This window comes from Temnothorax nylanderi, unplaced genomic scaffold (assembly GCF_030848795.1).
Source record: "Temnothorax nylanderi isolate EJ_2023f unplaced genomic scaffold, tnyl_v1.0 TNYL_tig0084_pilon, whole genome shotgun sequence".
NCBI lineage: Eukaryota > Metazoa > Arthropoda > Insecta > Hymenoptera > Formicidae > Temnothorax > Temnothorax nylanderi.
Window position 1 is genome coordinate 355893 of NW_027249146.1, and position 12174 is coordinate 368066.

General features: G+C 35.2%; 1 protein-coding gene across 5 annotated transcripts in view; it reads left to right on the forward strand.

The window, feature by feature from the left end:
- Nucleotides 1–11288, forward strand: part of LOC139774622 (prolactin-releasing peptide receptor) — a 62707-nt gene extending 51419 nt beyond the window's left edge. For all 5 annotated transcript variants that reach the window (XM_071710029.1, XM_071710030.1, XM_071710031.1 and 2 more), the window contains exon 4: nt 10945–11288. The gene's annotated coding sequence lies outside the window, so the exon portion shown is untranslated. The remainder of the gene's footprint in view (nt 1–10944) is intronic.
- Nucleotides 11289–12174: the final 886 nt, after the last annotated feature.

A 12174-nucleotide genomic window follows, 5' to 3' on the forward strand; every position in this document is an offset into this window, starting at 1 on the left:
GACCGGAGCTTGGTTTTCTCGAGCATCTAATGTTCGTTTTCGATATTAACGGTCACTAAAGAGAGATCGTTTGCATCATCTTTAAATTACTCGCGGGCGGAGTGTTCGTAGTTGGCATTTAATGGTTCCGGATAGTTCATGGTTCATGGTAATTGAGTGCATTACGGGGAACTAAGTTTCGCCGTAAACGATTTATCGGAGTATCAGAGCACCCTCAGTTGGGATGTTAAATGAATTTCGGCGGTCTTATTTTACTTAAAAAAAACTTAACGCGACTGAAGATACGCGAATGATGGCGTGCGTCGATAAAATTTTAAAAAATAAATGAGGTTTAAACTGTTTACAGCGTCAAGCCACTCATTTTGAGCTTCAAAGGGTTCGATGTTTCGACGAGTACACTTGCGTGCGTGCAAGTACGCGCACGCTGCGGGAGTGTTTGTTAGCTTTTGCCGCGCGATTGAGATTAAACATGCAATTAAGCTTCTAACACTGGAAAACACGCTGGACTACCAGGGCAGAGTGGAAAATCGATATTAATTTGATCAATTAAAACTTTTATTAAAAATAATTGTTTATCGTTTACGATAACCGTAATTAAGTTTTTAACACATTATATAATTATTAGATATATATGAAAAGTATTTGTTACTCCCCATTTCTTTTTGGAATAATTTTATATAAAGAGGAAAAAGGTTGCCTCATTTAATATATTAATAGAAATAAAAACAATTTAAATTAACACACATATTTTTTGTAAAAATATTTTTTATCTGTATGTCAAATTATCTCAAAAAATAGATATACGCAAACGTCTTTTGACCAAAGATGCATTTTTCCAATTATATTTTATTTAACGAGATATGCAATTTCTTCTTCAATCTATGAAACTTAATTATAATTTATAGGTTAAACTTTATGTCCTAATTATCTTAATTATCGACATTTTCCCTTTTGCAAAGAAAACGTTCTTGTCTGATTGAATCCTCTGCTTTTCCTCATTTACTTTCATCCTCCTGTTTTTTTTTTCTCTTTAGCGTCCGGTCGGCCGATACGCAATACGCTATTGATTCCTCCGCCATTGATTACTCCTTGAACACGTTATATCAGACTTATGTAATTGAAGACGAGAGCGAGAGAGCGACGCTCCTTTATGACGTTTCGAGTCGCAGTGTAGCGCGACTCGCACAACAGCTTTTCAATAGGCTACCGTCATTTCATGCGTCCGTTATCAATCGCTTTGTAACGTTCAAGCCGCAGTGCGGCTCTATCGTGAAAACGCATCCGGCAACCAGTGAAATCAGCAATGGAACCCGAACCCGCTCAATAGCGGTGGAATCGACGAAGATACCGGCCGCCTCCTCTCAGAAAAACAGCCAGGAGGTCGTTAAGAGGGAATCGGGAGACAAAGTCATCGATTGTGCTACATATCCTTTCGACGAAATGGTTTTCAATAAGATATTGTCTTGATATCGTGCTCTGATAGCGTTTTGCTTTCAAGTCATATCACATTTTATGGATACCGCGCTATAAAAGATGAGTGAATGGAAATGGTATCGGAGAGAATTTATTCCAGTGAAATTGAATGGAGAGAATGGAGAGATATATAATTTAAAAATATATTGATAGAAACTTATTGCGCCATTGTCAACTTATAAATTGCGCCCGAAATTGCTCGACCATCCGTGTGTGTTTCATGAAATTTTTAGTAAACAATTAAATGCAATCGTCTGTGTCATCCTGAAATACCGTGAATACTAACTCTATTTCCAAATACATCTGTCCGCTTAAATTGTATGGCTTATTGATCTCTAGAATCAGCCATTAAGAGGCAGCCCGATTGTTGGCCAAAGACCTCCATATATCTTTATCAATGGATTAAAGTCCTTAGGATAGCCATGCCAGATGGCAATCAATACTGCTTAGTGATCGCTAGCCATTGGGAAGCGAGATTAATCCTTCCGACGTGAAACATAAGCTGCTCAGACGTAACGCATTCAATTAATTTATGTTATCGTACATGATACGTAAGATAATATCTGATCGAACATATGGCTGAATGAAATCAAAAGATTGAATCGCTTTCACGTGAGAAAGACCAGAAATTAACGGCTGAGCCTGATGATTACGTGCGCCGAAACAACTAACTTCCGGCGGCATCGAAATGAGTTACGCGAGAACGACGAACGCGAGGCATTATTCAGCATCCGTGTCAAGGATCATGAGACGATTTAACGCGATCCACCGTCGCCCGAACTACCCCCTCGTAATCTCGCGCCAGCCGTCGCGCGCGCAATTTCAACGGACTTCATCGCAACGTCCCATCTACATCCGTGATTCCACGTCCTTCGGGGCGGAAACGATCGAGCCGCGCATAAAGGAATTTCATGGCGATTAGCGAACATCCGCTTCCGCGTCCAGCCGATGAGATTTCGCAATCCGCGTGTGAAGGGAGGATAATTGCGGAAGCGCTATCGCACAAATCTGGCAATCAGCTTGTGCTAAGTCTCCTATACGCTAAAACGTGCATATATATCTATACACGTAGGACATTCTGGCATACAGATCGTCCGTTTATCATCCATTAAAATGCATGCGCATTAGTCGATGCAGGGAAAGGGATTAAAAGTCAGTAAAGCTAAATACATTTTATAGAAAGGGTTGAAGCCATGACAGAAAATGTACATAAATTTATTACAATTTGCATAAAAGAATTTGTATAGAGGAATTTATATACTTTTATATATTTATATACGTACTGATGTATCAGGTAGTATATAAACTCAAACTTGTATTTTTTTAAGACATTCCTTCGATTAAAAATTCATTATAAATATTGAAAACACTGATTTCTTTTTAAATATTCTTCAAAACTTTCGTAAACTTGACTTTCTTAAACTTTTTATAATCTCTTCAAAAATTGGCAGTCTTTAATTTGATTTAAACTGATATTAAATTTACTCTGTTATTTTTAAGGGAGACTTAAGTTTGACTTAATTTTTTTTCTTATAATTATTTTTTAAAATCTCAGTATCAATCGTTTTCAATTCTGTATGAATTTTATTAAACAATAACGAAATAGTAAACTTTTCATTGTGATTCCTGCATCGTGCTGCAAGACGTAAATGGTAGTTGTTCATTTTCTATGAGAGTTTGCACGTTACTATCGTCCCTATAAATTCCATAAGCTCCTCCACCCGGTCGTTCCGGAAAGTAATCGAATTTACAGCACGTAACATAGATGCGATATAGATACTATTATTATGAAAACGCGATTTGTGCTGCAATGCCGTTATCTCTAGGAACTGCGACGGTGAATGCGAGTAGAGTGTGAAACTTTATCGCAACGTTTCGATAATGCACATGCAAACGTAACATATTTATGTAATATGGCACACAAGTATAATATAATAGGCAAAACGATATAATCGATATCATATAAAACTTTACATTACTCATTACACATAAAATTCTATTTATAATTTCACGTTACATACGTTACAAGAAACATTTTAAAAAAACCACAAGTACATGTACAATCAGAATACTGAATGTGTTGAAAATATAATACATCAAAATATGTGATATATTTAATTGTAAATCGAGTCTGATCTCACTTTCGAATTTTTTGTCACAAATTATTATACGCGAATCGTCTAAAGCGATCTTCAAATTACACACTTCATTCCATTTTGCTTCGTATTGCGTTATCAAGCCGTGTTCTTCTACCTACAATAGTCATGGCACGGCATTATTTGCGGAACAGTATTACAGCAGAGCTTGCTCAGTCCGGGCGCTAACTTTCCTCCCACCGTCCTTTTCCTCAATATAACGTGCACAATCTCGAGATTCTATTCGACGAACGGCGAAGTATAGGAAGCGCATACGTGACAATTCGCGCAATGTGCGCGTTGAAAAGGATAAGGCGCGAGCGACAGGATCGAAGATAATTTAAGAGAGTATATCCTCAACGGACGCGTTCGATACTCGGCACGTGTATACCGAGATGCTATGCGCGTGAGAACAACCCTCGAGATAAAACTCTTGAGGATAACGTAATTTTTAAATTCGTTATTGAATCAGTGGGGGCACACGTGTTCGCCAACCATCGTGGCAATTTCCACTCAAATCTTCCCGCGAGTTTTCGTCACGGAACAAGACCGGGGCTTTTTCTCTTTTTGACGCACCGCCCGCCCGAAGTGGATGGATCTCACCACTACTGACAAATGGCATCGCGATACGCCATTCTGTATTCCGAGAACCAGGAAATACCCATTCTCTCTCGAGCACTCAAACCGCCTGGCGACGACGGGGACTCTCGAAACGATGCCGCGCGATTATCCGTCTCGACTGTGTGTGCGTTCTTTCCGCGCGATGGAAAAAAAGCCGCGATAAAAAAAGCTCCCTAGATGGATACTTCTCGTGCCGCGCTGCAATCGACATCGGACTGACCGCGTCGGGAAAGCACAGAGAAACGCTCATTTGCACGTAAAAGCCTTCGATAGCGTCGAGTCTCGCAACCCGCAAGAGGAGGAAATTCAGTCCGGCAATAAATTTTCCCCGTCGGAATAAATAATACGTTCGACGCAGTTATTTCTTAATGAAACATTTTCCGTGAGTTTATACGCGCATGTGTACGTTGGAATTTTTTTCAAGAAATTGTCAAGTTAAAATTGTTAAGATAATTTGCATAAGATATCGTTATTCAAAGAAAAATATCGTTTGTACTTTAATAATAGAATGGAGTTTATATTAGGTACTTGTTAATCTATTAATACAGATATTGGCGCCGTTTATATTCGTGTGATCCCACCATAATAATTATATTATTCAACCACAGCAATTAAGATTTAAATAAAAGAGATACAGAGATACAATAATGTAACACTACCAATTTGTTCTATTCATAATGAATAACTAATAAACATATAAACGTTTCCTATTTCATATAAAATTATATTAATTTGCATACATAAAAGCTTCAATTCTCGTCTACAAGTCAACATCGTCAAATTTTATCTTGTCGCTCGCGACCCTTTAATGAAAACGCGTCGGGCACTCGAACGAACAATCTACGAGGACATAAGCAGGAATGGAACATTCCCGAGATGAGTTCGCGTTTTTGCATGAATCGCGTGAAAAATACTCAAGCGAGAGGAAAGCAATGATTGTATCGGTGCTTTTGTGTACGAGAGATGCATTCAACGATGCGCCTCGCGTAAGAATCAAAACGATGATTAGTGTCGTTCTTAAATCGCGAGACATAATTATCTCCCGGCATGCCGCTATTTGCATGCGAAGGCAGCGGTGATTCGACGACGCTCGACGTGATTATCTCTTTAGATATAGTAATACAGTGTGTCGAGAATATACAGTTTTTGCCTGATTGCCGCGCCATATTAAATGTCGGTATATTCACGCTATTCATAGAAGTCTTGCGACCGCCGTTAAAATATCAAGGTCTCTTCTTTATTGTATCTTCAGATCGCTTTTACGACCCATAAAAGTTGTGGTTTTCGAATAATATTTAGTCTGACTCAGGACGATCATTTCTTTCTCTAGTACGATTTGCACGGTAGCGAAAAGAAATTAAAACATTTATGCATTTTTTAAAGAAGGTAAGGATATTCACATTTTATTTTCTATAAACAAAAGAAATGTTTTCGAATATATACAACGTGTTTAAATTAGTTTCTTTATACAAATTCAAAGGAAAACGCGAAAACAGTTAAGCGAGATGGGTTTTTTAAGATTTAAAAATGATGATATATAAATGATATATGTCCGGCGCTTCTTTTTCATTATTCACTTTTCAGTATCGATGTCGAATAAATGACAAAATACCAGCGATACCTTGGTTTTCTCGGCGCGAAGCAAGAATAATAGCTTTGATGTACTGAGAGGTAACGGAACGAAAGCCTAGTTTCAGCAAGTACCAAGATAAAGAGGTCGTATATTCTTACGGATAAGAATGGGTGGTTTATATTACGGTATCCATTTTCGTGAAAACCACAAAAGATGTTTCTTTAGGTGCTATCATGTCTTTTCAACCGATTAACCCGAATTGCCCGTTATCCTGCTTTTATCGTATTTTGTTTGTTACTTATCATTTACTTATTCTACGTAGGAAACGGAAAACACTGTAAATCCCAAAAAAGAATTTTAAATAATGTCCTGCCTAATTAAAAATATAATTATAAATAAAGCATTGGGAAAAAAAAACAATACAATTATGTCAAATATACTAAAAAATAATTTGCATGTCATAAAAATGGGAAAAATAAAATATTAAAATGTAAAAATCTCTCTCTCTTTCCCTCTAACAAATATTTTTGCAATTTATATCGTTAGGTATTTTCAATTTAATTTACATTTATTTTATATTGAGAACTGTTTAAAAATCAATATTTGTCGAAATATGCGAATAGACAAGATTGTTATGTATAAAATATATCGGAATAAAATATTTTCAAGAGAATGTATGTCGGCAATAAAAAGTTGAACATTTGCAAAATATTTTAAAAATTTCTATTAGTGATCAAATAGAGAGAAAGAGATTATACGCGATAGTTCAGTGAATCAATCGGAATACCGTTTAATTAAATGCATTTATGTTTAATTGCGTTTGATTAATCAAATTAATATTACAATCTAAAATTGTCCGAAAAATATCAGTTAAATTAAATCAAAAACACTGATTGCCTATTACCGTGCATGTAATTAAAACTGCATAGATTCTCTCATTACTAATCAATTTTCTTGTAATTTAATTTTAGTTACGCTCAGTTTAAATTATATTAATGCTTTATTCATCAAAATACAGTTTTAGAGAGTATGTAGGTACCTAATTAATATGCTGTTGCAGTCTTATACATAAATATATGAAACTAAAGAATTCATAAATATTTATGACACACTAGAGACATGCAGAAATTCTCATCCTTCGCGACGCAACAAAATTTTTCTGATTCACACTGTGCGACGAATGCAATTCACTTTGCAAGCTTAACAAAGTGTATATTACGAGCAGGGATTCTCGATGTAATATTACATACTTATTCTATGTCATAAAGCGTTGTGACTTACTTTGAACACGAAGAAATCATAATTGCATCGTGCATGCAAAATGACGGGAAAAATGATTGGGAAAAGACACATGGAAGCAGCGCATGACCTGATTTCGAATAAGCATCAACCATTTAAATAAAACCGAGAATGATATACGCGATGCTTAATAAATTATGTCAATCAGCGTTTTTGCGTGAATCTCGCGGGAAAGTGTTTAATTATGGTATTGCGTACGATCGTGTTCTCATTAGCGTGCTTTAATTTATCGATGACATTGCTCGGCGTGAAAAACGGAGCGCTAACGGAATCGGTATTTTACTGCTTTACTCCGGAATCGTGCGCACGTACTTCTCTCGAAATAGTAGTACAGAATTAACCACGGACAACCCCGCACACCAGGAAGTCATATTTCAGTACCGCGATGCAGTTCTGCGGCAATCAAATTTTTCCGCGCACGTCCTATGAACTCCCTACAGTTGGTGTGTTTTGACGGAAATTCAAGCGATTTGTTGAGAGTACACAAACAATCTTCGTGTTCTGCAAATGCTTTTCACGTTTGCGAATAATGATCAGAGAGAACTGAATTTTAAGAATATATCTATAAATTCTTATAAGTATATCTTGATGTTTTGCATATATTAATACATAAGTAATAAATTATTATTTCTCTACACGTATTAATATTTGTAATAAATTATTTTGTTAATAATAAATAATTATAACATGCGATGGATAAATAAAATTAATAACGGTTGAATAGGAATTTCTGTTAAACCATTAGCGTAAATAAATCGTGAAAAATTTAGGAACGTCAGGTATTTGTGGAGTATCGATAATAATTATCCCAATAGCCAACAATATATATTATATTAAAGATTCGAAATAAATTAAAGTGCATGAGCGTAAGTGATATATCAGCTGTACTGATTCCGAGATTTTCAAGATAGGAGAGAGAAACGGTACTACAGAAAAGATCGATTCGCGAAGAGCGATTTTATTACAAGCATCCTCTGCATCTCTCTAAAAATACCGAGTTAAGTTCACACAATATCGAAAGAACTTTCGAACTCTACTTTCAAACTGAAATTAATATTAACAGCCATGCTATTGCCTCTGATACTGTATTATGTAATCAGCATTATAACATGAAAATTTTTAAAATCGCGTTTATCTTGAATTATGAAAATATTAACAGTTACGAAATAATATAATTGATTTAATTAAATAATTAATTAAAATGATAAATTGAAGAGATCGCAAGGCAAGACAAATACAAGAAACGGTAAGAAAATGGTAAAATCTTCTTTTCGTATTCTTCGAATGTCAGACGTCAATCCAATTAAATGACGAATGTTTGAACTATCGTGATTTCCTACATAAACATTGTACAATCACGCGATGGTTTTCCTTGAATTATTTGGCTTCAAGATCAACAATCTCCATTTGATAGCATGGATGCCGAGAATTTACTCATCTTTGGTAAATTCGATATGATAATCAAACAACACGTTCAACAAACTCTACATATTGCATTTGTGGTACGATGCTGATGCGTCTGCATTTTGATCTTTGCATATTTGACACAGCTATTCCATCAGATATACAAAAGATGTGCCTTCAGACTATTTTCAGAAAGTTCTAAGAAATGAAAAATTGAATGTTTGCGCGGTGAAATAGATTCCCTTCTCGAAGAAATAAGAGAACCATATTCCATTAACTCGTATTTCTAGTGTCACATAGCGGGAGAAACTCTCTTAGAATACTAACTTTGTTTATAATATATTTATTATATCATAGTATATTATTACTGTGGGTGCGAGCCCCACATTACCCCTGAGGCCGGCCCCAGGAGCATGCGGCATACGTAAATTCCCCTCGACTTCCATCTTAGGGAGGCTGTATGTCTCAGGCATTTTCTCCTCCCACGTAAATTAACGTATCTTTCTCTTTTTCGTGATTCAATTAATTATTTAAAAAATTAAAGATAAAGTTTTATTTTTATTCTAAGTCTCGATTTTTTTCTCAAGCCTCAGGCTCAGGATGATAAAGGATTCTGTTCATAAAAACCAGATTTCAAAAATTGAAGATATTGAAAAATGAAGAGTTCAATAAATTGCCAGAGGCATGGATGGCAGCTTCGATCTACTTCAGCTGCACTGTAAAAATGATGGAACGCGGAATGATGGGACCGTGCGAATCACGATGACAGACCGATTGACGTCATTCCTTACCGAAACGCTAACATCTGAGAAATTGCATTGCGCTCGGGTCGTCGATCATTGCGATCGGCAATCTGACCTAACGTCCGTCCACCTTTGGAGAGGCAGAATGCTTTGGCACAAAGCACTGGGCCAAAGGAACCGCCGAATTCAACGTGTCGTAACCAGTAGGGTGTTCTCTGCTTTCTCTGTCCTGTCAAAGGACGAAACTTGTCGTATCCGATTACACTAGTCTGATTGTCCATTGATTGTCCTTTGATCCTCTGATCACACTATCAAATATTCAAAAATAATATTGCGAAGAATTCAGAATAAAAACACAGCTTTTGTAGCATTTATTCGTATTTAAGACAGAATTTATAAAACATGAAGTTATAATCTAGATCAAAATCCTCTTTGCATCTGTGCGTTGTCATAAATCATGTTATCGTTCTAAATTTAATTTAATTACAGCCAGAGTGCTCGAATAATAATGTATCATTTAAAATGAACGTATAAAATTCATCGTGCATTCTGGCGCTATGCACGTACCCCCTCCCCCCCCACACATACACACATGTAAAATCATTAAAAAAATATTCATTTGAAGGTAATGGATCTCTTGATGATAACGAGATAACGACAGGTGTATAAAACAGAGTATCTGAACGGTGATCTAAATACCTATATTTATTTCGATCAAGTTTTACCGTGTTCGCAATTTTCGTTATTTTGTGCGTAATGAAACGCATTAGCAACGTAGATTGCAAGCCGCGCGTAAAGTGCATATCGCGCGCGCCCCTTCTCTCTCTCTCTCTCTTTCTCTCTCTCTCTCTGTTTCTGGGTATAGAGGGCAAAATCGATGGCTGTTAATATTCAGCGCATCGTCAACTTGCCTCGATCAAACTTCTCGTAAGCGAAGGGGTTAAACGCACCTGCGCTATTTGACGATTAATCAATGTCATAGCTTTATTCCAACGTAGAAATACTTAATTTTCCGTAGGATTATAGCTAGTCGAGAACACTTTCCATGGCATCTGAAGAAAATTTACTTCACGGTTGGATGATCGGAAGTTCTTTCGATAGAGCTCAAGTTAAAATTCTCTGCATGAAATAATATTCTACAGTAAAAAGTGATCGCGGTAAAATGAAGATTATCATTAATTTGGTTTTTTGTTATGACTATAATTATTAATCAGTTATTACTGTCACTTTTTCTTACAAGATAATCTTTATTAAAAGAATTTTGCTGTTTATAAGAAAATATATCTTTGTAATCAAAAGCATAGAGCATTTTTAATTAATTAAATATATTTTATCATAATTATTATACATAAATAAAGAATGCTCTCAAAATAAAGAAAAACTTAAAATGTTGATTTCTGAATTAAGTATAATAAATCACATAATTATTAATAAAATATTCTGAAAATTTATTGTGTCTTTTAATTTGTGGACATTGTTTGTTTAATTCTCTGAATTTAAGATACTTGGCGTATTTTGAAGCAAATTTATATTTCTTATTAACGGTAAATCTTTTTAAGAACGATATAAAATATCTGTTATATAACGACAGTAAAATAAGCCTGCCATTCCTCTATCAATTTTCCACTTCCCCTCCTTTTATCATTGATTTTGTATTGTATTTCATGAGATAAAAACTTTTGTTTTTATTTTCCAGAAGCTCCAACCGTCATACCGGGAATGCGCCATCAGCATCACCGTGATCGAAAAGCTGTCGATCGGATAAATCAAAAGGTATACAGAAAGGATGCTACAAGGACAACGGGTGTTTACTATAGATCCTACACAATATATCGTACGCGTGCTTGTGACGTAATTAAAAAAAAAATAATATTACACGTACTAGCGATAAGAGCATGCATGTATCAAGCTACGGGCGATAGGCTCGAGAATAAAAAGCGTTATAAAGAATACGAATTATAATTATAACTACCTCTTGATCAAAATGGCCTGTCCACGATGTATTTACTTTCAATCATAATAAATGGCGCTTCTGTAATATACTGTTATCACTCTGTTTAAGAATCGTCCGCTTCACCGTATAATTCCTAATCCTTTATGTTATAATATAATTTCTGTAAAATTTATTTATATATTTGAAGAAGAACGTTTGCACTTGCTTACTTTATCTCAATTTTACATATGTGTTTTTTGTATTATTTTCTCATAATATATATAATGAGATATAAGTTTTATATTATTTATTAGAGCTTTGCGGAAAATCACGTGGGATTTATGATCATATACATCATATACAGTCTTGGCCAAAATTAGACACTCTTATAATCATTATACTGTACTGAATCTAATACCAGGAGAGACTTCTATTGTTTAACAATTATCTACTTAGGCACTCATTATTATGAACGTGTTTATTTTTTATTTCTTTCAAAAATAAATGTTATTTTGAAAAAATAGAGTACCTAATAATTTTGGCTAAGGCTGTAGATGTAGGTATATGTGTTTTCGATCTTTTTATAGAATAAAGATTAAATACGAGATTATTTCACTATTTCTATCTTAACACAATATTAGGGATTACTGTCCACTAATCTACTGCCTACACCTCTATATTGTATTAAGGTGGAAATGAGAACCCGGCGCATCATCTCGAACGCCAGTAAAATCAATCGATTTAACTATCATAACTTTCTCATCCTCTCTAACCGGACCAACTTCGCAATTTATTTCCAAAGTTTCTTTCATTCCCATTTACGATCACAACGTCAGTATTATCGGATCTACTCGATGATAATAAAGAATAACGATATCAATTTAGATCAAAACAGATAAATACAATCGAGAATTGCATCTCAAAGCAGAACAGACATCATGCATGTTATAAAAATCAATGGAATTGAAGGTAGAATTTAAATAAATTTTAAAT